The 25,136-nt window shown below is 41.4% G+C and overlaps 1 protein-coding gene across 8 annotated transcripts in view; it reads right to left on the bottom strand.

Annotated features, from left to right (window-relative positions):
* The window catches only part of CDKL5 (cyclin dependent kinase like 5), a 202,334-nt gene extending 184,919 nt beyond the window's left edge, over positions 1-17,415 (bottom strand). For 5 of the 8 annotated variants that reach the window (XM_070258222.1, XM_070258224.1, XM_023633569.2 and 2 more), the window contains exon 1: positions 17,252-17,415. The gene's annotated coding sequence lies outside the window, so the exon portion shown is untranslated. Of the gene's footprint in view, positions 1-5,333; positions 5,554-17,251 lie in introns of those variants that run through there. The other 3 variants (XM_023633570.2, XM_070258223.1, XM_070258225.1) reach the window with 2 other exon arrangements.
* Between the last annotated feature and the right edge of the window lie 7,721 nt (positions 17,416-25,136).

The following is a 25,136-nucleotide window of genomic DNA, read 5'->3' as shown; positions in this document are numbered from 1 at the left end:
ACGCTGAGGCCAGAGAAGTGGGGAAAGGTTCCAATTAACCGTAGCTGCCATGAGGAATAGGGAGTCCCACCACCCAGAGAGTTAGCGACCCACACACTCTACAGAAAAACCCTGCACTCCAAAGGAGATAGCTTAAGCAAAGATGCCACGTTTGAAACGGAATTTGATGGGGAACTCTACATGCCTGAGCATAGTGTTTGAGGCAGACAGGAAAAGGATGTGAGGCTGGAGAGGTAGACAGGCAGAGAACATACCAAGGACAGCCTGATGGGCCATATAAGGGAATTCAGACTTTCTCCTAACTTTCTCCTTCTCCTTGCAGCAAGAGCACCACTGCAGACTTTCAAGCAGATTAGTGATATGATCGAAATCACATTTTATATCATACTAGCAACTCTACTAGTGTTCCTCGACTTTTCCCTACAAGCTTCAGACTCATTCTTAATAACCTGCTGGAACTCTATACCTGAATAATCTATAGGTAGCTAACATATCTGAGTTAGACAAGACCCAACTATCTATCTTAGGAGCCTAGTTGGATGGTGAAACCACTAACCATTTTTTTTTTTCAATTAAGGAAGAGGAGCAAGTTGGAGGAAAGGATGCTGTACTCCACATTAGACATGCTGAGCATAAGGTACCTATGATAACGCTTGGCCAAGAAGTCAAACCCAAGTTAACAGCAGTGTATAAGGAGTAAGTGGATTCAAGACAAACTCACAGAGGATGCAGAGAAAGAAACATAAGAGAAGGACACGGAGAACAAGGCTGCCAAGGGAACACAGTGCTTCAAGGAGATAGTGATTAACAGTGTCAGGTGCAACAGAAATGTCAAGTAAAATTAGGACTGAATGAATCTACCAGATGCAGCACGCAGGCCACAAGAAATTTCAGCAAGAACTGTTTAACTAGTGTGAGAGTGGGAAGTCAGAGAGCAAGAGCTGAAGTTTGAGAAATGACTGAGAAATGGATAGACTATGTGTAGAACACTCAGAGTCTAGATGAGAAGAGGAGGAGAAGCTTACGTAGCTAGGAGAGGAGTGGACAAGTGGTTCAGAGAAGGTTTTCTAGGACGAGAACCTTAGGAATAAGATAACGGGCAGAGAAAAAGAAAGCAGTCAAAAGCGAGACTCTAAGGATACAGCAAGGTTGCTGTACCTCAGCACTACTGACATTTGGGACCAGTAATTCTTTGCTGGGGGGCGGGGGAGGCTGTGCTGTGCACTGTAAGATGTTTAGCAGCATCCCTGGCCTCTACCCACCTGATGCTAAGAGCACATACACCACCACCACCACCCTAGTTGTGACAACCAAAATTGTTTCCAGCCATTGCCAAATGTCCTCTGGGGGGGCAAAATTGTCCCCACTTGAGAACAATGGGGATACAGGATGGGGAGGAAAATAGGGAATAACTGATGGAAAAAGACTGCCATGCAGCAGCACTGAAACTGAGGGCACTGGGCAAGGGACTGGCCTCGAACAGCAGCAGAAGCACCTCATCCTCTGACACAGGAGGAAAGGGCAGCTCTGGGGAGAGAGGGATTAATAACTTTGTAGATGGAGCCAGAAGCTGCAGAAAATCAGCCAGAAGGCCCTCCATATTCACAGTGGAGTGGAGGCAAGGCTATGTGCCAAGTATGAGTGGTGATGATTTAGTGGCAGGGTTGAGAACAGAGGCTAGGGATTGTAACAATTAACAGGGACTGGTAGCTGGCAGGTCACACCAGAGAAGACCAGCTGAAGTTGGAAACCATCATACTCCCTTCTCTCCCTGAGAATGCTAAAATGCACCTTCCCATAGACATCACCTTCTACATACTGATTACAGTTCCAAAGAGCTCACAAGTCTATATGAATTTCAACAGCATCATGGAAAGAATAGCCTCATTACCTGGGAAACTAACCCATTTTTGTAAATAACATAGTTCCTATCAGATAATATGAACTGTGCTCTACACAATCAATGTCTAAATGAACTTCTGGTAAATAATCTGTTCAAGTTAGAGGTTGCCTGTGGTCGCAACTACTTCCTGGTTCTTAACTGGACGAACTACTTCCCGACCAAGTCAGGAAGACTAGAACAGAAATGAGTGGCTGAAAAGACAAGAGCTTATGAAATGAGATTCTTCACAGGACAAAGACCTGCTCACTCTGCCCTCTAAACCAAGGGCTGCAAACTCAAATGACTGTGGGACCAGGAAACTGGAGATGCTGCCTCAAGTCCATGCATGGGAAAGAAGTGAACCACAAGCATAAAGCCAAGAGATACAAAGGGCTGTCCTTGGGTGAATAAGAAAAAAGGAAGGCTACACACAGCAGCCCAGGGCTGTGTGTAGAAGGAGTGACCAAAGCAAAAAGGAAAACCCAAGTCTTTGCTCCACCACAGATACTGAGTCCAAATTCACACCACCCTCTGGATGTCAGAAACCCATCTGAGAATAGACCAAAACCTCTCCAGGAGCAGTGAACCCAAAGGGTCCCATCAGAGACAAATGCAAAACCATCCGAAGGTGCATCCCACAAGCCAGGCACAGGCAAACAATTACTAAATTGCCAAATGTGGCAAAGCACACAAAGAAACACGCAAAACTTGGAGGGAGAGGGAAGACAAATGGGAGATTTCATTCCTCAAGAACTACAACTAAGAAAATAATTCACAAATTGAGAAACAAAAACCACATGATCATCTCAATAGATGCAGAGAAAGCATTCGACAAGATCCAACATCCATTTATGATAAAAACCCTCAATAAAATGGGTATAGAAGGAAAGTACCTCAACATAATAAAGGCCATATATGACAAACCCACAGCCAACATCATACTCAATGGACAAAAACTGAAACCCATCCTTCTCAGAACAGGAACAAGACGGGTGCCCACTTTCACCACTCTTATTCAACATAGTACTGGAGGTTTTGACCAGAGCAATTCGGCAGGAAAAAGAAATAAAGGGAATCCAAATAGGTAATGAAGAGGTAAAACTCTCGCTGTTTGCAGACGACATGATCTTATATATAGAAAACCCCAAAGAATCCACAGAAAAACTATTAGAAACAATCAACAACTACAGCAAAGTAGCAGGGTATAAAATCAACATACATAAATCAGTAGCATTTCTATACACTAACAATGAACTAACAGAAAAAGAACTCAAGAACTCAATCCCATTCACAATCGCAAGGAAAAGAATAAAATACCTTGGGATAAATTTAACCAAGGAAGTGAAGGATTTATACAATGAAAACTACAAGACTTTCTTGAAAGAAATTGACGACGACATAAAGAGATGGAAAGACATTCCATGCATATGGATTGGAAGAATAAACATAGTTAAAATGTCCATACTACCTAAAGCAATCTACAGATTCAACTCTATCCCAGTCAGAATCCCAAGGGCATTCTTTTCAGAAATTGAACAAAGAATCCTAAAATTCATATGGGGTAAGAAAAGACCGCGAATTGCTAAAGCAATCCTGAGAAAGAAGAACAAAGCCGGAGGAATCACAATCCCCGATTTCAAAACATACTACAAAGCTACAGTGATCAAAACAGCATGGTACTGGTACAAAAACAGGTCCACAGATCAATGGAACAGAATTGAAAGCCCAGAGATAAAACCACACATCTATGGACAGCTAATCTTCGACAAAGGAGCAGAGGGCCTACATTGGAGAAAAGAAAGTCTCTTCAACAAATGGTGCTGGGAAAACTGGACAGCCACATACAAAAGACTGAAAATTGACCATTCTTTTTCACCACACAACAAAATACACTCAAAATGGATCAAAGACCTTAAGATTAGGCCTGAAACAATAAGTCTTCTAGAAGAAAATATAGGCAATACACTCTTTGACATCAGTTTCAAAAGAATCTTTTCAGACACTATAACTCCTCAGCTGAGGGAAACAATAGACAAAATAAACAAATGGGATTTCATCAGACTAAAGAGCTTCTTCAAGGCAAGGGAAAACAGGATTGAAACAAAAAAACAGCCCACTAATTGGGAAAAAATATTTACAAGCCACTTATCCGACAAAGGCTTAATCTCCATAATATACAAAGAACTCACACGGCTTAACAACAAAAAAACAAACAACCCGACCAAAAGATGGGCAGAGGACATGAACAGACATTTCTCCAAAGAAGATATAAGTATGGCCAATAGACACATGAAAAAATGTTCATCATCGGAAATAAGCCAGTCAGAGAAAGAAGAACTCTATATGACTCCACTCATAGGTGGAAGTTAATATATTGACAAGGAGATCTGATCGGTGGTTACCAGGGAAAAGGGGGGGTGGGGGGAGGGCACAAAGGGGGAAGTGGTGTACCCACAACATGACTAACAATAATGTACAACTGAAATCTCACAAGGTTGTAATCTATCATAACATTAATAAAAAAAAAAAATGTTCATCATCGCTAATCATAAAGGAAATGCAAATCAAAACTACACTAAGATATCACCTTACACCCGTCAGATTGGCAAAAACATCCAAAACCAAGAGCGACAAATGTTGGAGAGGTTGTGGAGAAAAAGGAACCCTCATACACTGTTGGTGGGAATGCAAACTGGTACAGCCACTATGGAAAACAGTATGGAGATTTCTCAAAAAGTTAAAAATAGAAATACCCTATGACCCAGCCATCCCATTACTGGGTATCTATCCTAAGAACCTGATAACAGATATCTCAAGAGTCCGTTGCACCCCTATGTTCATCGCAGCATTATTTACAATAGCCAAGACGTGGAACCAGCCTACATGCCCAGAAACTGATGACTGGATAAAGAAGATGTGGTATATATACACAATGGAATACTACTCAGCCATAAAAAAAGACGAAATTGGCCTATTCACAACAACGTGGATGGACCTCGAAGGCATTATGTTAAGCGAAATAAGTCAGTCAGAGAAAGACGATCTCTATATGACTCCACTCATAGGTGGAAATTAGTATATTGAGAAGGAGATCTGATCGGTGGTTACCAGGGAAAAGGGGGGGGTGGGGGGAGGGTACGGAGGGGGAAGTGGTGTACCCACAACATGACTAACAAAAATGTACAACTGAAATCTCACAAGCTTGTAATCTATCATAACATTAATAAAAATAAATAAATAAATAAATAAATAAATAAAAATTTTAACTTCTGCCTTCCACCCTAGAATAAGAAAGCTGGAAGGAACATAGCTGCCCACCCTTACAATGAAAAAGAGCTGGACTAATTTCAAATTCATGATTTTCTTTAAATCCATCATAGAACGATCAGTTGGCTCAAAATTTTAGGAGAGGTATGGCCTCCAAGGAAAGGGAAGACAACCTTGTACTCACCTGGGGTAGACTGCAACTAGACACCGAGAAGAGGAGTTCAACTAGAATAACGGCAAATTGATAAAAGCCCAATGTGGCTTGCTGAAGGGACAGGGTAATACCACTGGGGGTGGCAGAAATTGGAGAGACCTTCTGCAGGGTGTTCCTCCACCAGCCTTACCAGGCACCTTCTGCAGGGTCTTCCTCCACTAGCCTCACCAGGCACTCAGAGACAGAGCCCTGACCCATTATGATGCAGGTGTGGGGGAGGGGAACTGCAGCTGTGCCTCAGAGCTCAGAAATACACCCAGATCTTCTCTCCCTATCTCCACTTGGGAAGAAAAGCCTTCTGTGAAAGAAAGGCCAATAAGGGCTTCTACCCTTAAAGCATTGGTAAAAACTCACATGGGGTGGGGGGGGGAGGGGGGAAGGAGAGAGGGAAGGGGCGCGATTCCACACTGAGCCCACCACAATAGCCAGGGGAGGGGCAAGATCTTGGGACACTGATGCAGGTCTAAACCTGAGGTTTAATCAGAACAAAAGACCACACCCCACCATCACTCTCTACCTCTAAGCTAACCAACTTCTAGTAACAAGTCAACAGCAGAATACTACTGGCAGAGAAACAGGAGAACAAGAGCAAGTAAGGAGACCCTCTCTAAGGCACAGTTCAAAAGGAAGACCTGAAACTCAAAATAAAATAAACCAACTCCTGTCCTAATCACAAAGTATGTCTATGAGAATTTGAAGCCTGAGGTACACTGAGAATAACCACAGCAACAACCAAACTCAAACCCAGCCCAACTCCTAACTAGATTAACTCAAATCCCAGCCTTGAAGCCCTAGCACAAGGGGAGATATCCTCATTTACAGACATACAAATTATATACTTCAGTCTCTATTATTCTACAAAGTAAGTCAGGCTTGCAACAAAAAAAATCTCAAGGCATAAGAACAAACACTTAGAAAATACAAAGAACACATTAGAACTAGACAGAGAACCAGATGTTGGAAATACCTAGAATGAAATTTAATATACTATGAGTAACATGTTTAGGGCTCTAACCCCAAAGGAGAACAACATGTAAAATCAGATGAGTGACTCAGCAGAGAGATGGAAACTATAAGAAAGAATAAAATGAAAGTGCTATAAATGAAAAACACAGTTAAGAGAAATGAAGAGTGCCTTCAACGGACTCTTCAGTAGACTCAACCCAGCCAAGGAAAGAATCAGTGAACTTGAAGATAGGTCAACAGAAATTACCCCAACCAAAACAGTGAAAACAAAACAGAACATTCAAGAGCTGTGGGACAATATCAAACATACTAGTAATTGAGAACACAGAAATAGGACAGAGAACAAGAAAAAATATTTTAAGAGATAATGGTTGAAAATATTTCAAAATTAATATAAGACATCTAACCACAAATCCCAGGTGATAGAAATTAGGAAGGAAGATAAATACAAAAAAAAATTTATTACCACCACTCAGCACGAACACCACTTGAGACTGATTCCATAAACTCTGCCATTGCCACTCCTTAAAAACCCAACACCTCTGTCAACATGATCACCAGGTTATCAATTCAACTACACACGATGGCCACCTCACAATGTTCACCTCCATATACAAGTCCCACTCCATGTAAATGACTGCTCGAACCTAGGTCACAAGCCCGTAAAAGATGATTTTAGCTGTAAAAGAGACTGGAGCTGTGAGTTTTCTGGGAAAGTGGAACCCATAATATGAAAAATTACTGAAATGTAGAGAGGGTATTTAAAAGTCTACTACAGCATGCTTGAAAAAAAAAAAAAAGAAAACCTTCCATCTAAGTAACCAACTATTACTGTATGGTGGATTCTTTGGTGAAGTCATTGCATCCCCATAGGGTCTTTTTGTAAGGCAAATACTTTACCTCAATGTGGTAACACATTTAAAACCAGCTTCCCAATTTGAGGGACATAAGCAGTAATCTGGGGGGGGGGGGTGTGAAGCCACATGATAAAGAAGCAAACGTCATCAGAGAATGTTGGTTTGCTTAATGGTAAATAATGTACAATGCAGAGATATCCAAACACACATATGCACACACACACACGAGTTTATTATAGAACAGAACTCAGCATTTCAATGAATTCATGCAATAAATTATTAAAAAACTCAAAGATGGGCTGGGCCAGTAGTGTAGTGGTTAAGTTCCTGTCTCCACTTCTTTGGCCTGGGGTTCACAGGTTTGGATCCCGGGTGGCAAACTACGCATTGCTCATCAAGCCATGCTGTGGAGGCATCCCACATATAAAATAGAGGAAGATTGGCACAGATGTTAGCTCAGGGCCAATCTTCCTCACCAAAAATTTTAAAAAATAATAATTAAAAAAACCCTCAAAGATATGTCACTCTTATAGTTGTCGACTTTGGCCTCCCCCTCATCTGCCATACTGTAAACATTGGTAGAAAAGTTTCAGGAGCCCCTCGGGGAGCCATTAGCACCTAGTCATACACCAACATGGATCCGATTTTAACACAGTTATGTCCGAGACTGGTGACTAAATACAGGACAAGCATGTCAATAGGGCAAGCAGAGAGAAAGATTCACTAGATATGTACCTGACGGAGAAGAGAAGCCACTGAACATGAGAAGAAGGCACTGACATGAGAAGATGCGGAGGGGGACAAAAAAGAGGCACCTTCCATAAGAGAACTATTTATTGAGCATTTCCTGTGTACCAGGAAATGCACTAGATGCTGAGGCGACAACAGTCAACACTCCATGCCTCCACACAGCATACATTAGCAAATCAATTTTTCTAAAGGCCCACCCCTATTTAAACTCCTGGTCTTAGTATTTCCTTCATATGCTCTCAGATAAAAGTTAAAATGGACAGAAAAAAGCCAAAAGATGGCCATAAAGAAAGAAAACCAAGATCCTGGGATGGAGCTGGGGTGAAAGCATCAAAGTAAGACACGCAATACATAAATCCGTGTTATTTCTTGCTATCCTCCCAGCTTTATATGCTCATTCTTAGAACTATGTCTTTGAATACACCATCCGCTGGAAAACCCCTTCCCAACACCTGACATTCTGGGCCTCCTTTAAGACTCTTCACAAGCACTCAGGAATCACTGCCTTTCCCGGTCTCCTTAAGGCTGTACTAAGTGCATCTCTCCTGGCCTAGAACACCAATACACTGTATTTCTGTCTAAACGTGCACACCATCCTGGACTTCAGTCAGTGTTTTCTGCCTCTTCTGCTGGATTACAAAGTCCCTGAGGGCACAACACTGCAGCTTGGCTGTGTATCTCCATCACTTACCATGATGCTGACACCCTTTCAGTTGTCTGAACAACCCTGACACCAAGACTCCCAAACCATTGCCCTATCATAAGGTCAGCCAAAGACAGACAAGGATGGCCATCCTTTACCAACTCTGTGCAGAGGGACAGACTCCAAGGCACAACTCTAAATCAAGGGCAGTCACTTTGGATACTAGAGAAGCCACTGGCACAAAAATGTCAGTTTCAAACTCTAAAACCTGAAATGAGGCAACTTTTTAAAAATAAATGTCCTAGGTTAGATAGGAAGCGAAAAAAGTAATGACACAAACCATTGCAAACTCTTCAAGTTACCAGCACCAGAAAAAAAAGAAAAAGAAAAAAAAAGACTAAAGCAACAAGGAAAGAATACAGAGCAGGTATAGAATGGTTCAAAAAAGCCTCAGAACTCAAGGCCAAAGTGAGCTAAGCTAGAGGCTGCATCAAAATGTAGATTTCAAAGGAAATGTTTGAAGAAGGAGACGATGCTGTGGTTATTCTTTGTCTATGTGGAGGGGGAAAGTAGGCAACAGCATTCTATACAGGCACAAACTCTACACCAAGGGAGACCTGGATGAAAGCTCATTCAGTCATCAAGGCAAGCAAAAATTTAGCATGACTGAAGATTTCCAAAAAAGAACTGAGCATGTAGGGACACTTACTGTAGAAAGAGAAACAAATCAGGATATATAAAATGACACCTTTACAGCACTTTTATATACATAAGCTCACTTGAACATAAGAAGCTCAAAAGAGACCAATTTAACATAAAAGATGATAAGGTCACAGAATGGGAACTAGACTTGAAAATGGTAGTCTTGTTAAAGATTAGTGCTCCTAAACAACATTAACAAAATTCTCCAAAAACAAGGTAGGTGCTCAAATGAAATTTCATAAAATATGAAATAGTACACATGGTGGAAAATATTAAACTAGACCTAAGACACTGTATTTGGGGGGAAAAAGCAAATTTAATGTTGATATTTAATGAAATGTTTCGTTAAAATATTAAATACCTTGAGCAGATTAAAAGTGTCTGGGGGGGGGGGGAACCAGCAAAAAGTTTTAAGTTTAAATATGGAAGAAAGCTAAAACTGTGAGAAAAAAATTTTAACTCAGTTATAAATAGAAATGACATTCCTATATAAGGTTAACAGAATGGTGAAGGATAAAAGAAAAGGAGAAGCCTTTAGAAAATTAAAGGTAATTTCTATAAAAACAATGAAAAGAGTATCATAGATGACAATCAATCAAGGAAGCGGTTGCAAAAATTTTAATGAGATGAGGGAAGAATATTTTACCTTGCAGAGATTATGACCCTTTTATTAAATGATCACGGTTCCATTGATCTAAAACTCGTTTTGGGGGGCATTTCATTTCATGTCATATCCCTGCTTAAAACCTTCAATAGCTTCCCAGGAGACCGAGGACAAATTCAAAAACCCAGCAGATGGCCTACTAAGCCTTTTCAAGACCTGGCCCGGCCTGCTTCTGCTCCATCACTTGGTTTTCTACTTTGCAGCCATTTTGGACTTCTTTCAGTTCTTTAAAAGGTTGTGTTTCAAAAGCGTCTCTCTCTCACCTTGCCTGAGGGCAGTTGCCCCTTCGGACAGGAAAACTTATTTCCCCAACTAGATCATGTCCTTCTCATCCTTAAGGTCTCACTTAAATGTTCCCTCCTCAGTGTGGCCTTCCTGCCTGCTCCTCCTAGGACGAATCCCCCGTCCCTACCCTATTATATACTCCCAGAGTGCCCTGTACTTCTCCTCTGCCTGCACCTCACGACTGTAAATTCTTTGAGGGCAGGGCCTACTTCCCTTTTATGTATCACTCTATCCAGCCTCTACCACGTTTGGTACACAGGAGACACTCAATAAATATTTCCTAAATGAAGGACAGATCCTCAGGATGTAGGACAGATTGTTTTAGAAAGAAACAACTGAAAAAGTATGAAACACCAAGTTGCACAAAATTAGCTTTTGTCTACCTCAACTATTTTCAATTAACTATTATTAACAATGAAAATAAAACTTTCTTTTCGTTTGCAATGCTAATCTTAAATTTTCGTGGTAATATTACTATAATAATTACTAGCAATTAAAGTTAATATGTCCTAGGAGAGGCTGTCAAACCAGGGTGGGGTGTGTGGATAAATTCTAGGATATGTCACACCTGAACCAGCTTTTGTACTCTCTGAAGGATTCTATTCATCAGGAAGCTAGTTTCTACTGTTGGTCAATATCGGGGTATTCGAGGAAATTCAAGTAAGTTTCCTTCAACTATTACTTATCACCATTTTTTACCTGCCGTATCTTCCTCACATGGTTGTGTGTGTGATTAATCTGATTATTATAACACAATTTTACACTGCCAAGAACTTAATCTTTAGGCATAATACAAAATCTAAAACTGAGATCCAAAATTGCAACTTATCTAAAATAATTTAAGGCAGTCTTAAAAAATAATAATAAGATATTCATCCATATGTTTCATTAACTTCCAGAAACCAAAGTTGTTACTTTCAAAATCACTATTTCCCTCCAAGTCAAAAGAAGTTACATTGTCAGAAAGTACTTCATATGTTACTGTTTGATATAGGCCTTTCTCTTACAAAGGATACAGAGTAACAACAGAATCAGAGCCATAGATGTTAAACAGTTAAAAAAAAAAAAAAGTAAACCTATTTCGAACCAGTTATGATTGAATTTATAGTAAACTATCATTATCAGAGCAGTGCTGTGTCCAATCTGTTTGTTACTAAAAATCCAGACACAAACTACCAAACAAGGAGTTATTGATTTACCTGCCCGGCACTTGTAAGGGTCACTTTCCACAGAGAAATATTCACATAAAAGCAATGAAAGTTAGACACAGTTTCCAAAACACTTTACTTCCAACCAAACCACTGCATTCCTCTATTATGTGTACTCAAAAAACAACATCCCTAAGCTATCCTATCAGCAGTGTCCATCTACACGCACGGTACACTGAGCCAAGAACACCTGGAAGCATGGCAGAGATCAGCCTACCTTGTACAACTCGTTCCTAAGTTAGCTTTACTCCCCCGCCCACCCTTGGGGGTATCGAAAAAGATAATGATGCAGGCAGGAAAAAGCAGCTACAGTACCTTGCAGGTTAAGCTGTTTCTAAATCCCACAATAATCCAGTCTGAAGCAACGCAGAAAGTAGACAATGTGCTGAATACCTGAATTTAACGAAGCCTGCTCTATGGCTTGCATAGTAGACATGAATCTCTCAGGGGGGATTAGTGCTCAAACAATAAAATGTACAATGTTATTGGCTTAAAATCAGGAAAACCAATTATTTTGCCCATGGTCTTAAATCTTAAAGGAACATTTTCTTGCCCGATAATTATATTACTTTTACCTTGATTTCTTATTTCTACTTTTCCAACATATCATTAAGAACATTGTATTTTATTTGCTGGCTTAAAAAAGAGCAAAACAAAATCAAATCATAAAACCACAAAGGCGAGGTAATTTATACCATTTGCCATACCGTCCTTTATATTCTGCTATGTATTATGTTTGGCAAAAACTTTCGAAAATATAAAAAGTGCTAAGAAATTGTAATATGTATAAGAAGATATTTTTAAAAGTTATCTTTTAAGATATCTTTTATGTTTTAAAGATATGTTTAAAACATATCTTTTAAGATCTACGTGATTTTATCTGTGTCTGATGATAAAGAGATCTACGTGGAAGCAAGTAAATAAGGTTTAAAAATGTGCATGCGGCAGGAGTGATCTTTCTGGGGTGATGGAAATGTTCTAAAATTGGATTGTAGTGATGGTTACACAACTCCATAAATTTACCCCCAAAATCACTGAATAGTACACACTTAAAACACATGAATTGTTTTCAATTACAGAATAAGATATTAAGTTCTTTTTCTCCCCTAACATGGACTTCCGCGCATCCTTTGGGCTAAGCAAGTGTTTAGCTCTCTTATGATGGGTCTTATTTAAACACACACACACACAATCACAAGAGGCTTTAAGTAGCAGAAAATTCTACTTTCAAGCAGAAAAATTTTTGTCAGCATCCAACTTCTATGTATTAAGAAGCAACAATAACATATATCTCTGTAGACTTCACCTCCAGATTTTATTTCACTGAAGTCATTACAATTACAGAAGAGATACCCATCTACAAATTGTAATGGCTGCCATTTTACTTCAAGAGTGCATCTAAACCACAAAATTGACTTCAAAGATTATCTTCATAGCCTTTATTAGTGTAGCAAATTTAATCAAAGTCAGTCAAAAGTTATAATGGAACATGCAGAAACATGAAACACCAAGTGGTTAATTAGAAACAGCTGCCTCATTTTGGGTGTAAATAATTATATACAACCTTCATTTAAGAACAAACAGAACTAATGGGCCTCCGTAAGAAAACTCTGTGCTTCCAGTTGTCCTATCCAGCCATGCTGATAAATCTGAGTTCAGCCTCCCACGTTGACTAAAGGTCAGGTGGCCTTGCCAACTTAGTGTGTGAACTCCAGGAGGCATATTTTATACCTCTAGAACCACCTCAAGAGTGACTTACAGTAGGAGCTCAAAATATGTTTGAGAAATCAGATTCCTAAAGAGAAGCAGAAAGCACGTTTTTGAAGAGCACAGGTTCAAGTTAGACCGGTTTGGATGGAAGTTTCACCTCTGCTGCTGACTACCTGGGTAATCTGGGCAAATTATTTTCTCTCTCTGAGCCCATTTAGTCAAGTGACACTGGAAATAAAAAACATCTACCTCACAGAGATGTTGTGAGAACACATATACACACATATATTCATGCAAATAAATTATTTGCCATAGTATCTAGTATTCAGTAAAGCTCAATAAATAGAATATTATAATTTAACTATTATAGAGAAGACGGCCCCAAAGAGAGATCACACCCAAAACTCAACTCTAATTAGATCTATCTCAAACACAAATGTTTCTAAGAGCTCAACTGAAAGTGTTGACAATCAATTTCAAAGACCTGAATGGGCTAGGTCCTTATAACCTAATAAAAAAATTTTCTGTTAATTCCCAAATCTGAAGTGTCTAAATGTTATCAGGCTCTTACGTAGAAACTCCTCACTCTCAGCTTTCACACCTACCAACAGAATTACATCCAAGTTCATATCTCAGTATTAAAAGAAGTGTGTGCTACGCCTGAAATTTACACAGTTATAAATCAATGTGACCTCAATAAAATAATAAAAACATTTTTAAAAAAATAAAAGAAGTGTACAAACTTGAATGAGAAATGAGGCCAGACCTTTGAGTCATCCATGCTCTGCTCTATATAGAAGAAACATTCTAGAAACTATCAAGAATTTAAACCCGAACACTAAAGTGATGTATCGCCAACAAAAGACTTCCAATGTTAAGACTGAAAGTAAATTGAAAAAGCCTCCAAACAGAAAGTTTAAATGTAGTCTTTTAATTGCATTATTTTCATAAATTGAAATATGTGATCCAACTGACACCAGCATCAGATGACAAAGAACCTTTGAGAGTCTATCTCCTCCTCTAGCAAGAAATTTGATGTTGCCAAAAAATAAAACATTAGAACCTAAAATTTATACAATTCTGAGTAAACAGACTTTTCTACTTAGAAAGCAACTTAATACTTCAAATTTTGCTATTCTTGTACCAAAGTTAAGAGTTACCTAAAGAATTCCCCTCACATTTTGGATCTATGCATGTGGATTTGTTTGTTCTTAAATGCCTTGTTATCATTTGACATCAATTTATTATGTAAAAAAGTCATAGCCCCACACTAACTGCCAAAAATAAAGTACTATACTAGCATACCTTCTAATATCTAGAAGAAATAAAGGAAACCACCACCAAAGTTACCAAAATGGAAGGGGGGGAAAGACGAACTTTGTTAACAGACACGCTGAAGAAGGCTTGTTCTCTGCCCATTTCCTTACAAATTTCCTACAGCCATATTCTCAGATATAGCTGAATTTTCTATCACAAAGTTGAAACATAAATCATAATGAAAGGTTAAATTTCTGCAACAGAAGCCACTGTCATTTCCAACAATGCAACTATTGTTGAAAGAGTCTCTCACAGATTCTTGGGCACAGTGGTGAAGCAAGGCTGGGAGGGGAAAAAAGCATACTTGAAGGAATTTCTCCACCTCTGTATTTCAATTCGTAATGTAACAGTACAGCACCTTCAAAGAAGAAATACCACGTAAAATCTGGTTCTCATTAAATGAGACTGCCTTAACCTCATGCAGCATGTTTGGAACAGAACACACATCTGATTCGCAATCAGTTAACCTTCTATTACTCATCTATGCAAGATGGCCCTGCAATTTCTCTCAATGGCAGCCTTTTCTTTTAAAACCCTAGGGAATACTGTAGATGCCACATTCTGATTTAAATGACTCCAAGAAAATTACAATGAAAATAATGGCAGATTTAGTCCAGGGAACTTGCATAAGTAAAACTCGGAAACCTGACACAAAGGAGTAAAATATCCCTACCACAAGTCCCTAAATCACGAATAAATCTGAGCAGGGAAATAAAAAAAGGAATCCTTTCTGGAGAAAGAATGCTTATTTCTAATTTTTTTTTTTTTAAAAATGCCAAGTTTTGTTTTTAAGAATTAGGCTTAGGAAACACACTAAATAAGCAAAATTTGAATGCTAAACTGTTTTTATATATATATACATATATATCAAATTAATTGTTGCACTGATTGCGTTAAAAAGGCAAGACAATTCAAAGGCATTTGACACTCTCCAATTGAAGACCCTCCAACTCCTCTGAAATAGTAGATTATTTAACACTTTTGGAATGATTAACTTTAGCATTTCTCTTTTGGAGTTCTATTATTTAATACAGCCAAACTGAATTTTTTTTTTATCCTAATTAGGTTTCCTTGTACTTGTGAAACGCTCAGCATACACTGTGCTGGCGGCTTTAAGTTCTACAGCTTCTCTCTTCTGGCTCCTTCCCTCCTCACCCACCCCCCACCCCGGAAAAAAAAGATTTCCTTCCCAAATGTTCCCTTCTCTGCATTTGTCAACAGAAACACCCACTGGCGGTCTCAAACTGGTAATACTGCTGCAGGCTTCCTTACTCCTGTTCCAGTGTCAACGCCAGAAATGCTCAAACCTAAAATAGGACTTTTAATAAGGAAATTAAAAGGATTGCTAAGGTACTCAACTATCATGTTCTCAAAAGGAGGCACACCTTTTTAAAAAAATTATTATTAATGAACCATAATTGGGTTGTTAAATATATTATACTATCCCCCTTCAACAGTAAACATACAGAGACAAGTAAATATAGGTTATTCACATTTTATGAATATTTTTAAACACTTAAAGGAGTTAAAAACAAATTTACATCTAAATGTCATTCACATATAATTCCGAATGGCCTTGATAAAGATGTCTTTTTTGTAACCCTACAGCAAGAAAGGAACAAACTGGAAATGCTCCAGCAGATGCTACCTAAAACGATAATCCTATTCTATACATATTTATGTCTCCTGTTTCAGTCAAATGCTCTCAGACAAATTAATTTGTGTAATCTTTTCCATTAACCACATAATCATTACGTCCAAACAAACCTAAATCAGATGCACGGGAAGAAATTATTCCCTGTCTGCAACACTTTCTAAAATCAGCTTAAATTTCAGCCAATTAAAATAGATCGTGTTAACAGAACACTGATCTGCAACTACTTAGATATCACAGCATCCGTCTAATCTCACTGTGGAGATACTAAGGTCAGGGTTTTCTTATTCAGGCATATGTGCTTTGTAACACTCAAGTGAAGCGAAAAACAAAACCCTCAAGGAAGATCTGCCTTTACACTGAAATATGTTCAGGTTATTTTTCCCTCGACGTGGGCACAAAACATGTCAATGCGAGCTGGACCTGTTCTTCCTGGGAAATGGTTCCAAACCCCAGGATTTCATTTCGATGAGGGTGCAAGCGGTGTGAAGGTCTGGGAAGGGGCCAATTGCGGCTTCTCCCCACTCTGCCAGTCGTGAACTTCACGGCAACGCCTGAAACTTGTTCGGGGGAGGCTGGAGGAGCCGCAGGGCAGGCAGCGGGGCGCTCGCCCACCCTCGCGGGCAGCCAAGGTCAGCAGGGCCGGGGCCGCGGCTGGCAGCCCCCGGCGGGTCCCGGGCTCCCTCGGAACTCGGGCCGGGGGCTCCGGGGCGCAGACTCCTCCTCGGCGCCGGCGGGAAGGGGCTTCCCTCGCCGCAAGCCCGGGGGAGGTGGCGCCGCGGTGGCGGCGAGGCGGGGACGCCGCAGACCCGCCGCTGAAGGGAGTCCCGCGGGGCGGCCTCGACCCGCCGCCCCTCCTCACAGCCTCCCGTCTCCCACCCCGCAAAATACAGCCCCAGCCCCTCGCTGGGGAAGCCCTTCCAGCGGCGCACTGGGGCGCTGCGGAAGGGCCGCTCTCGGCTGGGGCACCCTCGCCGCGTCGCCCCGTTCTGGGGGGACCCGCGCCGCCGCCCCTTCTCACGTCTGCCCAGGGGGACCGGGTGGGTCCCCTCTCTTGGGAGACGCTAAGTGGGCGCGGTGCCCATGGGAGGGCAAGAGGACCTGGAGGGCGGATGGCGGCGCGACTACTCACCCCGCCGAGTCCCCCGCCTCCAGCCGGGGACCCCTCAGCTCCTGAGGCCGCCGTCGCCGCTTTACCTTCCCCAGCGGCAGCAACTAATCGAAACCTCCGACCCCGCCCTCTCGCAGAGGCGAACGCGCAGCCTAATTTGCTAACTGCCCCGCCCCGGCGTTCCCGTTCGGGCCAATGGAGAAGCTCCTCATATCCCGCCCGGTCCCGCCTCCGCCCCGCCCATATCTGGTAGGAGCCAATGCGGAGAGAGTGCTCGTCCTCGGGTTCGGGCTCGCGCGCCCCGCCCGTGGCGCTCGTGCTCGGGTTCCCGAAGCCGAAGACGGCTGGTTCCTTGTATAAGATCGCTTGCGCGCGCACGCGCGCGCCGCGCCTTCTCGCGCGCCAGGTTTGGTTGCCCCGCCAGGCCCTAGCAACCTGGGCTGGTTGACTGGGCGGGGCGGGGCCCGAGTCGCGAGCTATAGGGGGAAGAGAATGTTGGGGGGAGGGGGGGAGAAGATCGTGACTGGGAAAGGGGCGGCTGCGGGGGCGGGGGGCCGAGGAGGACCGGGAATCCGCCTGTCACTGCAGAAAAAAAGGGGAATCCTGCCTGCAGCACAGCTATCCTGGCCTCCCTCCGGAGGGACACGTGCGGCGGCGGGGGGCGGTCCGGGAAGAGTGGGGAGAGCACATTTGTAGCGGGAGCCGAGGCATTGCTTGGAAATAAAGGATGGAGGATGGTTTATCTCTGTCGATGGTAAAAATGATATCGAAGTCCATTGCTGCTGCTGCTGCCCAACTGTTGCAGCTGCGCGTGCACACACACGCACATATATACACACATTTACACACATATTCACACATACACTCATCCATCAGCCTGCAATCCCTTGGGTGAATTAGGAGCAAAGAACTAGTAGCCTGAGGATTCCTTACACAGCCGCTGGGTGCTTGCAAAGGGCTGTTGCAGCAGCGGCAGCAGCAGCAAACCACAGCTCCGCTTTGGTCCAATGCTCCGCCACACAAGATTCCCCAGCTGGCATGAAAGCAATGAAGTCATCGCCCAACCAGTAGGAATGTGAAGATCTTAATACCTACCATGGATCAGGTTTCCAATGAGGATGAAGAGGTGATGAAATGGCAGGAGATACATTTCCAATGCCACTTTTTGAAAATTAAGAAAAATAATTTTAAAAGACATTGCGGACAAATCTATGTAAAGCTGCATAATGATTTCCACCTAAGAAAGCAAAGAGGAAAATTTTTTTTTCTGGTTTTTAGGGAAAGCATAGAAAATAAGCAGTGTATGAGGTCATAGCAGCCACCAAATTAGAAATATGCAGCACTGTACTGTAATGGGAAATAGATATCTTGGATAAAATCCAATTAATCTATCCCTGTCGGGAATCTGGTAACAATATGTAACAATATGCTGGGTTTGGCCACTCAGTACCAAGCCAATAGGGTTTTCTTTTTCATAACATGGTGAATATTTGATGAGGAAATGAAGCTACCTGCTTTCTCTTCAGCTTTTCAGGAAGCATATTAGAAAATTTCACAGGTAGGAACAATGAATTAGCAGTGAGGGAAAATGGAGTCAGAGGCGACAGCATAGAGTTTGCAGTCTCCTGCTCCTCCAGATGCAAAGTAAAAGTGCTGTGACCTCAAGCTTCACCCACGTGGAGCCAGAATTCCTGGAGCAATTACTCCATTTTCACCCCTGTGCATTAGTGCCTTTGTCCCAGGAATTGCAGCAGCAATTCCCTTTGAATCAAATGAAGAATGGTTTATCTGTGTAGCTTCAGAAAAAGATAAGGAAAAACCAGTGACTGAAGATCCGTTGATATAGGTCCAATTTAGTTTTAAGGGGTAATATTAGATTCTTTATAAAGTGCCATCCCATATATACAAATATGACCTTCCACTTAGGGATGTTTGCTCTGGTCTGGATTTGAGTAGTGGTGAGGGGTTTCTTGGAGCCACGTCCAGTTCGGTTCATTGCAATTTTGATCAAAAGCATATATTTTCTAGGTTAGTAAGAGTTTAAAATACCGTGCTGCCATTTAACTGAGCTCTTTTCTTATGTAGAAAGAGCACTAATACCACTGAATGAATGCCTGCTATGTGCCAAGAACTTTCCATGCATTTCGAGTTGCCAGATAAAATACAGGAGGCCTGTTTAATTTGAATTTCAGATAAACAAGGAATAATTTTTTAGTATAAGTATGTATTTTTATCCTGGATACATGTGGGACAACGGTAGAAGACTAAATAAGCTTTCTAACCATTGTCAAAAAGAAAAACCAAACCATTTTTGAAATGCCCCTCTGGACCCAGACCTCCTGATGCGATCAGGATCTGGGAGAAAAGCTTTAGAACCAAATCACTGTGTAAATTTGTGGCGTTTGTAGAAAGAGGTGCGCATAGTTAAACTAAAAAATGATTTGCTGTTTATCTGAAATTCAAATTTAACTGGGCATCTTCTATTTTTATTTGCTAAATCTGGCAACCCTACATACATTATCTCTGAGCCTCATGATTCTCTGCAAGATTCTCTGTCAGGTCACCTTCTGCCAGATGAAGAAACAGCTTCAGAGCCTCCCCAGCATCTATTTGTTCCTTCCTCCTTATAATAGAACCCCAACTGTGTTCAGGTATCCACTCTTCCAGGGCAGTGGGTGCTTATTAGTCTTAATCAATGTTTGGCCCAACTAGACTAAAGGAAAGTCATATGGTTTGAGAGAGAGATTTTCCCTGTCTATCCTGCTGGATGAACAAGGAGGCAAGTACCCTGGTTGCCACTGGCAGCCATTTTGTGACTAGGAGGAAAACCAGCCTTAGGTCAAAGCCTTTATTAAGCAAGGCAGAGTTGAAAAATAGAAAGAAAGAGAAGCAAAAGAAACCTGGGTACTTGATGACACCACTGCATTGCTTAATTAAATAAATTCTGCCTTTTCCTTGTGTTTAAGACAGTTTGAGTCAGCATTTCTATTAGATGTCTCAGAAACATCCTGCTACAGATCCTGTGCTGCTACTCATTATGGGTCTCAATAATAAATAAACAAGTAGTCACCAAGATGTCAAGGCATTTTTATCCTGGATATATGTGGGACAAGTCTAGAAGACTAAGCCTTCTAATTTATGCAATGCCTATCTGAGCCTAGACCTCATAATGCAATCAAGATCTAGGAGAAAAGCTTAAGAATCAAATCAATGTGTAAATTTGTAGTGTTGGTAGGAAAAGGTGAGCATTAGTTATTCGTTGGCCCTGCTTAGACCTTAAATCAGACTGTCAGATCTTATATGTTTTCATTTAAAGTTCATACCATTTGGGAAAATGTCATTTTAGAAATGCGAGTCCAGTGCCTCATTTTAAACTATTAAAACCTCTATCTCTGTCCTCCAGGCACTAAGTTTAACCACAAACAGTGTAGAAAGAACAGAAATGTCAGCTTCAAAAGACCCAAGAGAGAAAAACACACCAGAATAGAATGCCATATGAAAGTGGATGGTTGGCAAGGCAGTGTAGCTTAGTGGCTAAAACCACAAACTCAGGAACCAGATTGCCTGCATTTAAGTGCCAGCTCTAGTTATGTCCTTGGGAAACTTGCTTAACTTCTCTGTGCCTCAATTTCCTCCTCTGTAAAATGGGGATGATGATGGTGATAATAGTGACTCTATGTGAGTGACTATTTGTGAAAAGCCTAGCAGAGTACTTGGCCCATGATAAGGACTTTATAAGGATTAGCTGTTATTGAGCAGTTTATTTTTCACCAATCACTACTTTGAACCATGTTTTTATGGCAAATTTGCCTTTCATGTCTCTTCACATCTTAGACAGTTTTTGTCACTCTTAGGTCTTTTTCAGCTATTAAAAATCAATCCAGTTTAAAACTCAAATGTTGTGTTTGATTTAAATCCTACTCCTCCTCCCCCTCCCCGCCGCCGTCATCACCTGCCTAGCTTGTGGCTCAAGGCACCTGAAGTGACCAGGAGGTGTGGTTGTCCTTTCATTTCTACTCCAGTTCCTTGGGGGGTGTGGTCAGTTCCCTGACCAAACCTAACTCCCCTGACCATAAGAGTTCATAGGAGGTAGAGGGGAGAAGGAACCATCAGCTCTTCTCTTAACAACCCATGAACATCACCCCCACTTTCCTACCCACTTCTCCCCACCCCCCGTCTTGGCTGTAGTTGACCTCTGTGTAGAGGGTATCTGAATGACAAGTGTAAATCCCCCCTTCCAGCTCCCATCCCCAGAGCCACCACCCACAGCCTCTAGCTGTCACTTCTACGACAGAAGCCCTCCTAGATGGGGGCAACAGGAAAAATCTCTCTCAAAATAGTTACCCATGTGTCAACAATACACAGAAAACAAGTCAGAATCTCCCAAGGTCAACTCAATCAGTTAGAGCCCCAATAACTCAAAGAACCACTCCAGCATCAGGAAAGAATGTTTCCACGTTTACTGCCTGGAGCTGAATAATGGTTTAAATGGTTTGAATAGTGTGTGGTCTTGGACAAGTTACTCTCTCTATGTCTCAGTCTCCTCATCTGTAGTAGGGAAATAGTAATGGCTTGTTATGAAGACTAATGTAGGGTTAGATGAGTTCCTGCACGCAAAGTATTTAAGGCAGTGCTCGCACAAAGAAACTGATCGATATAGGCTAGCTGCTATTATTATGTGCCAGGCATTGTACATACATCATCTCTTTTAATCCTCATATCGACCCTATGAGCAATGTCTTAGTTTGAGTTTCCCCAAAAGCAGACCCTGAGACAAGGATTTGAGTATAAGTAGTTTTATTTGAGAGTTGATCCCAAGAAACACCAGAAGATGAGTGGGCAAGTGAGACAGGGAAGAGAAGGAAGCCAATAATAGGTGTGTTATCAAGCCAGTTGCTGCTGTGGGCGACTGGAGCTCAGCAGGATTTGCTGGTGAGCTCTGGGAAACGATGTAGAATCTTCTCCCCTCCTAGAAGGTGAGGAAGCTGGGCTTCTACCATATTGAAAGTTCTTCCAGGCATTAACTCTCCAGTATTTCTGCTTTTCCCTATGTGCAGGTGGAGTGTGCTCCCACAGCCTGGGAAAGAACCCTCGGGCAGAGAGTCCCAGGTGATCACAATAAGCGGCATTGGGCAGGTGGAGGTGAGTGCCACAGAGACACGGCTGGGGCAAGGACAGTATGTCCCCCAGCTAAGAATATTATTCTGCCCATTTTACAGAACACATATTTTACAGAATTGTAGCCATCTTTGGAAATGTTCTCCAGCCACAGGCTGGCAGCAGAAATAGTGGAGAATAATACGAATTCCACATTTGGTGAGCAATCTTCTTGGAGAAATTTAAACCTTCGAGGAAGAAGCCTGAAACTCTGCTATTTTGAGGATCCTCTGAGTTAATAATTACATCTAGAAGCCTCCTCCAAACCCCCCCTCCCCTGCCCCATGTTCAATCCCCTAGGGTGGCTGTGGATTCCCTGGTCTAAATTAGTCTAGGATGCCCAGATCATTTGAGAGCAATGGTATCCAGGGAGCTGGAATGTGCCAGTGCTAATAGATGCTGTTACCGATGTAGAAGGTCTTTTTATTTCAAGAGGAATATCTAATAAGATAATGGAGATGCACTGTCGTTGGCTTTGTAAGAAGTGAGCCAGCTAATTTTATAGATAGCAGCAGGAAAATAACAGTGAGAATTGGGGCACACAATGGAGAGTAATTCTATCATCTTTCCATCTGGCCTAAATAATTTAATAGTTCTGTACACCCTTGACCTGATGATTTTAGGTGTAAAGGCGGTCCCCAACGTCCAGTTCCCCTTGCTCCCCAACTCAGCGCACGATAAATTACGAAAGAGACTTAAAGCCAGAGGAGTGTGTCAGAAACGCTTGCTGCCTCAGATACCTGTTTCTACTGAACATTCGTAATCCTACATAATTTTTAAATATCAATAAATTAATTTTTTATGTGCTAATGTCTCAATCCAGATTTCCCTAGCTAAACAGCGGTCTATTGATCGTTCTTTAAAAATAATATTAATCAACATTTATTGAGTGCTTACTGTGTGCCAGGCATTTGCTGAACATTTTGCATGGTTTAGCTCATTTAATCCTCGCAGTACCCCTATGAAGCCACATAGTGGTTTTAAGATATCTCCACAAATTTTTCCTCTTATTCCTCCCTTCAAAAGGTAGAGCTAAATTCACCTCCTTTTGAGTGTGGGCTACACTTAGTGACTCACTCCTAACAAATAGAATATGACAGAAGTGATGGTCGTAGACAGACATGGCCGGAGACTAGGTCATAAAAGGTGTTGAGGCTTCCTCCTTTTGCTCTCTTGGATCACTCACCATGGGGGAAGCCGGCTATGTATTGTAAGGACACTCTCAAGACACCCTATGAAGAGACCACGGGGTGAGGAGCAGGAGCCTCCTGTCAATAGCCAGCAAGGAACTGCCAATAGCCATGTGAGTGCTCCATCTTGGAAGTAGATCCTCCAGCTCCAGTCAAGCCTTCAGGTGGCTGCAGCCCTGGCTGACATCCTGACTGCAACCTCATGAGAGATCCTGAGCCAGAACCACCCAGCTAAGCTGCTCCTGAATTCCTGACCCACAGAAACCCTGAGATAACAAATGTTTGTTGTTTTAAGCCCCTAAGTTTTGGGGTAATTTGTTACGTGGCAATGGGTAATTAGTGCAAGTGGATCCTATCTTCATTTTACAGATGAGGTTTTAGTAACTTGCCCAAGCTTACCCAGGCAGCAGGCAGTGGAACCAGGAAGCAAACCCAGGCAACTGACTCCAGAAGACTAATCCTTCACCACTAAGCTATACCCTCTCAGCAGTAGGAGCCATTTATGTAATGGCACTATGTGCGAGGAACTTTTCTTATGCTGTCTCATTTACTCCCACAACAGCTTCTGCAAGGAAGACTTTTTTCTGCCTTTCAAAGACATCAAAGTAAAGTTACTGTCTTCTTATGGGAATCAAATGATAATGCTATGCATGAAAGTATATGAGTGAGGCAGCACTGTTGTCCATGTCATTTTTGTTCTTTACTTACTTGCTTAGCTCAAGTGTGAGGGCGCTTGATAAGCACCTTATGAATATCCTTCCCTCAAAGGGTTTTGAAAGTTTAAAATGACCCCAATTGACGCCCCTCCCTTGAATATATGCAGATATACTGAGATTTAACATGTAATGTATATTATCTTCTCTCAAGATTTTAATTAAAAATGGAAAAATAAACAACACACAGCATTTAATTTATAAAAGTAACAAATGAGTTCACAGAGTCAAAGTACTAAAAAGTAATAAAATGACTGTGCCGTTCATTCTCTAGGTTTAATATCAGACCTGACTCAATGCAATTTTACAGACTTTTTATAAGGTGCTTTGGAATTCTGGTCTAGTTATATAAAAACACACACAGTGGGAAACAGATCTTACTTCTTCACAAATCCATAAAACAATTCTTGCTCTTTTAAAGTGTTCTAATATAATAATGACTCATTAGCATAACATCAGTCTTCTGTATACACCCCAATTTGTATCTACACAGCATAAAATAAAGCAGACATTGGGTGGAGCACTAGTAACTGTCACTGCAAAAGTGGAAAAAATCTTCTAATGGGCCTCAATTATCCAGTTTTGTCACCTACATTTATCAATGTAACATATTAATTGGGTTGCATTCAAGATAAAGATTATGTCTTATTTATTTTTGTTTTCCCAATGCCTAGGACAGGACCTGACTCTCAATAAGTGTTTGCTGAATGAATGAATCAATCAATGAACTGATTGATGAGTTCCCACATCATTCTGTGCTGTGTTGGTACACAATAGAGGAAAACCGAAGATTCAGACAATCACCTGAAGAATATACCTTTTTAAAAAGAAGAAGAAGAAGAAAAC

This window comes from Equus caballus, chromosome X (assembly GCF_041296265.1).
Source record: "Equus caballus isolate H_3958 breed thoroughbred chromosome X, TB-T2T, whole genome shotgun sequence".
Taxonomy (NCBI): Eukaryota; Metazoa; Chordata; class Mammalia; order Perissodactyla; family Equidae; genus Equus; species Equus caballus.
This window is presented reverse-complemented; position numbering and strand designations above follow the sequence as displayed.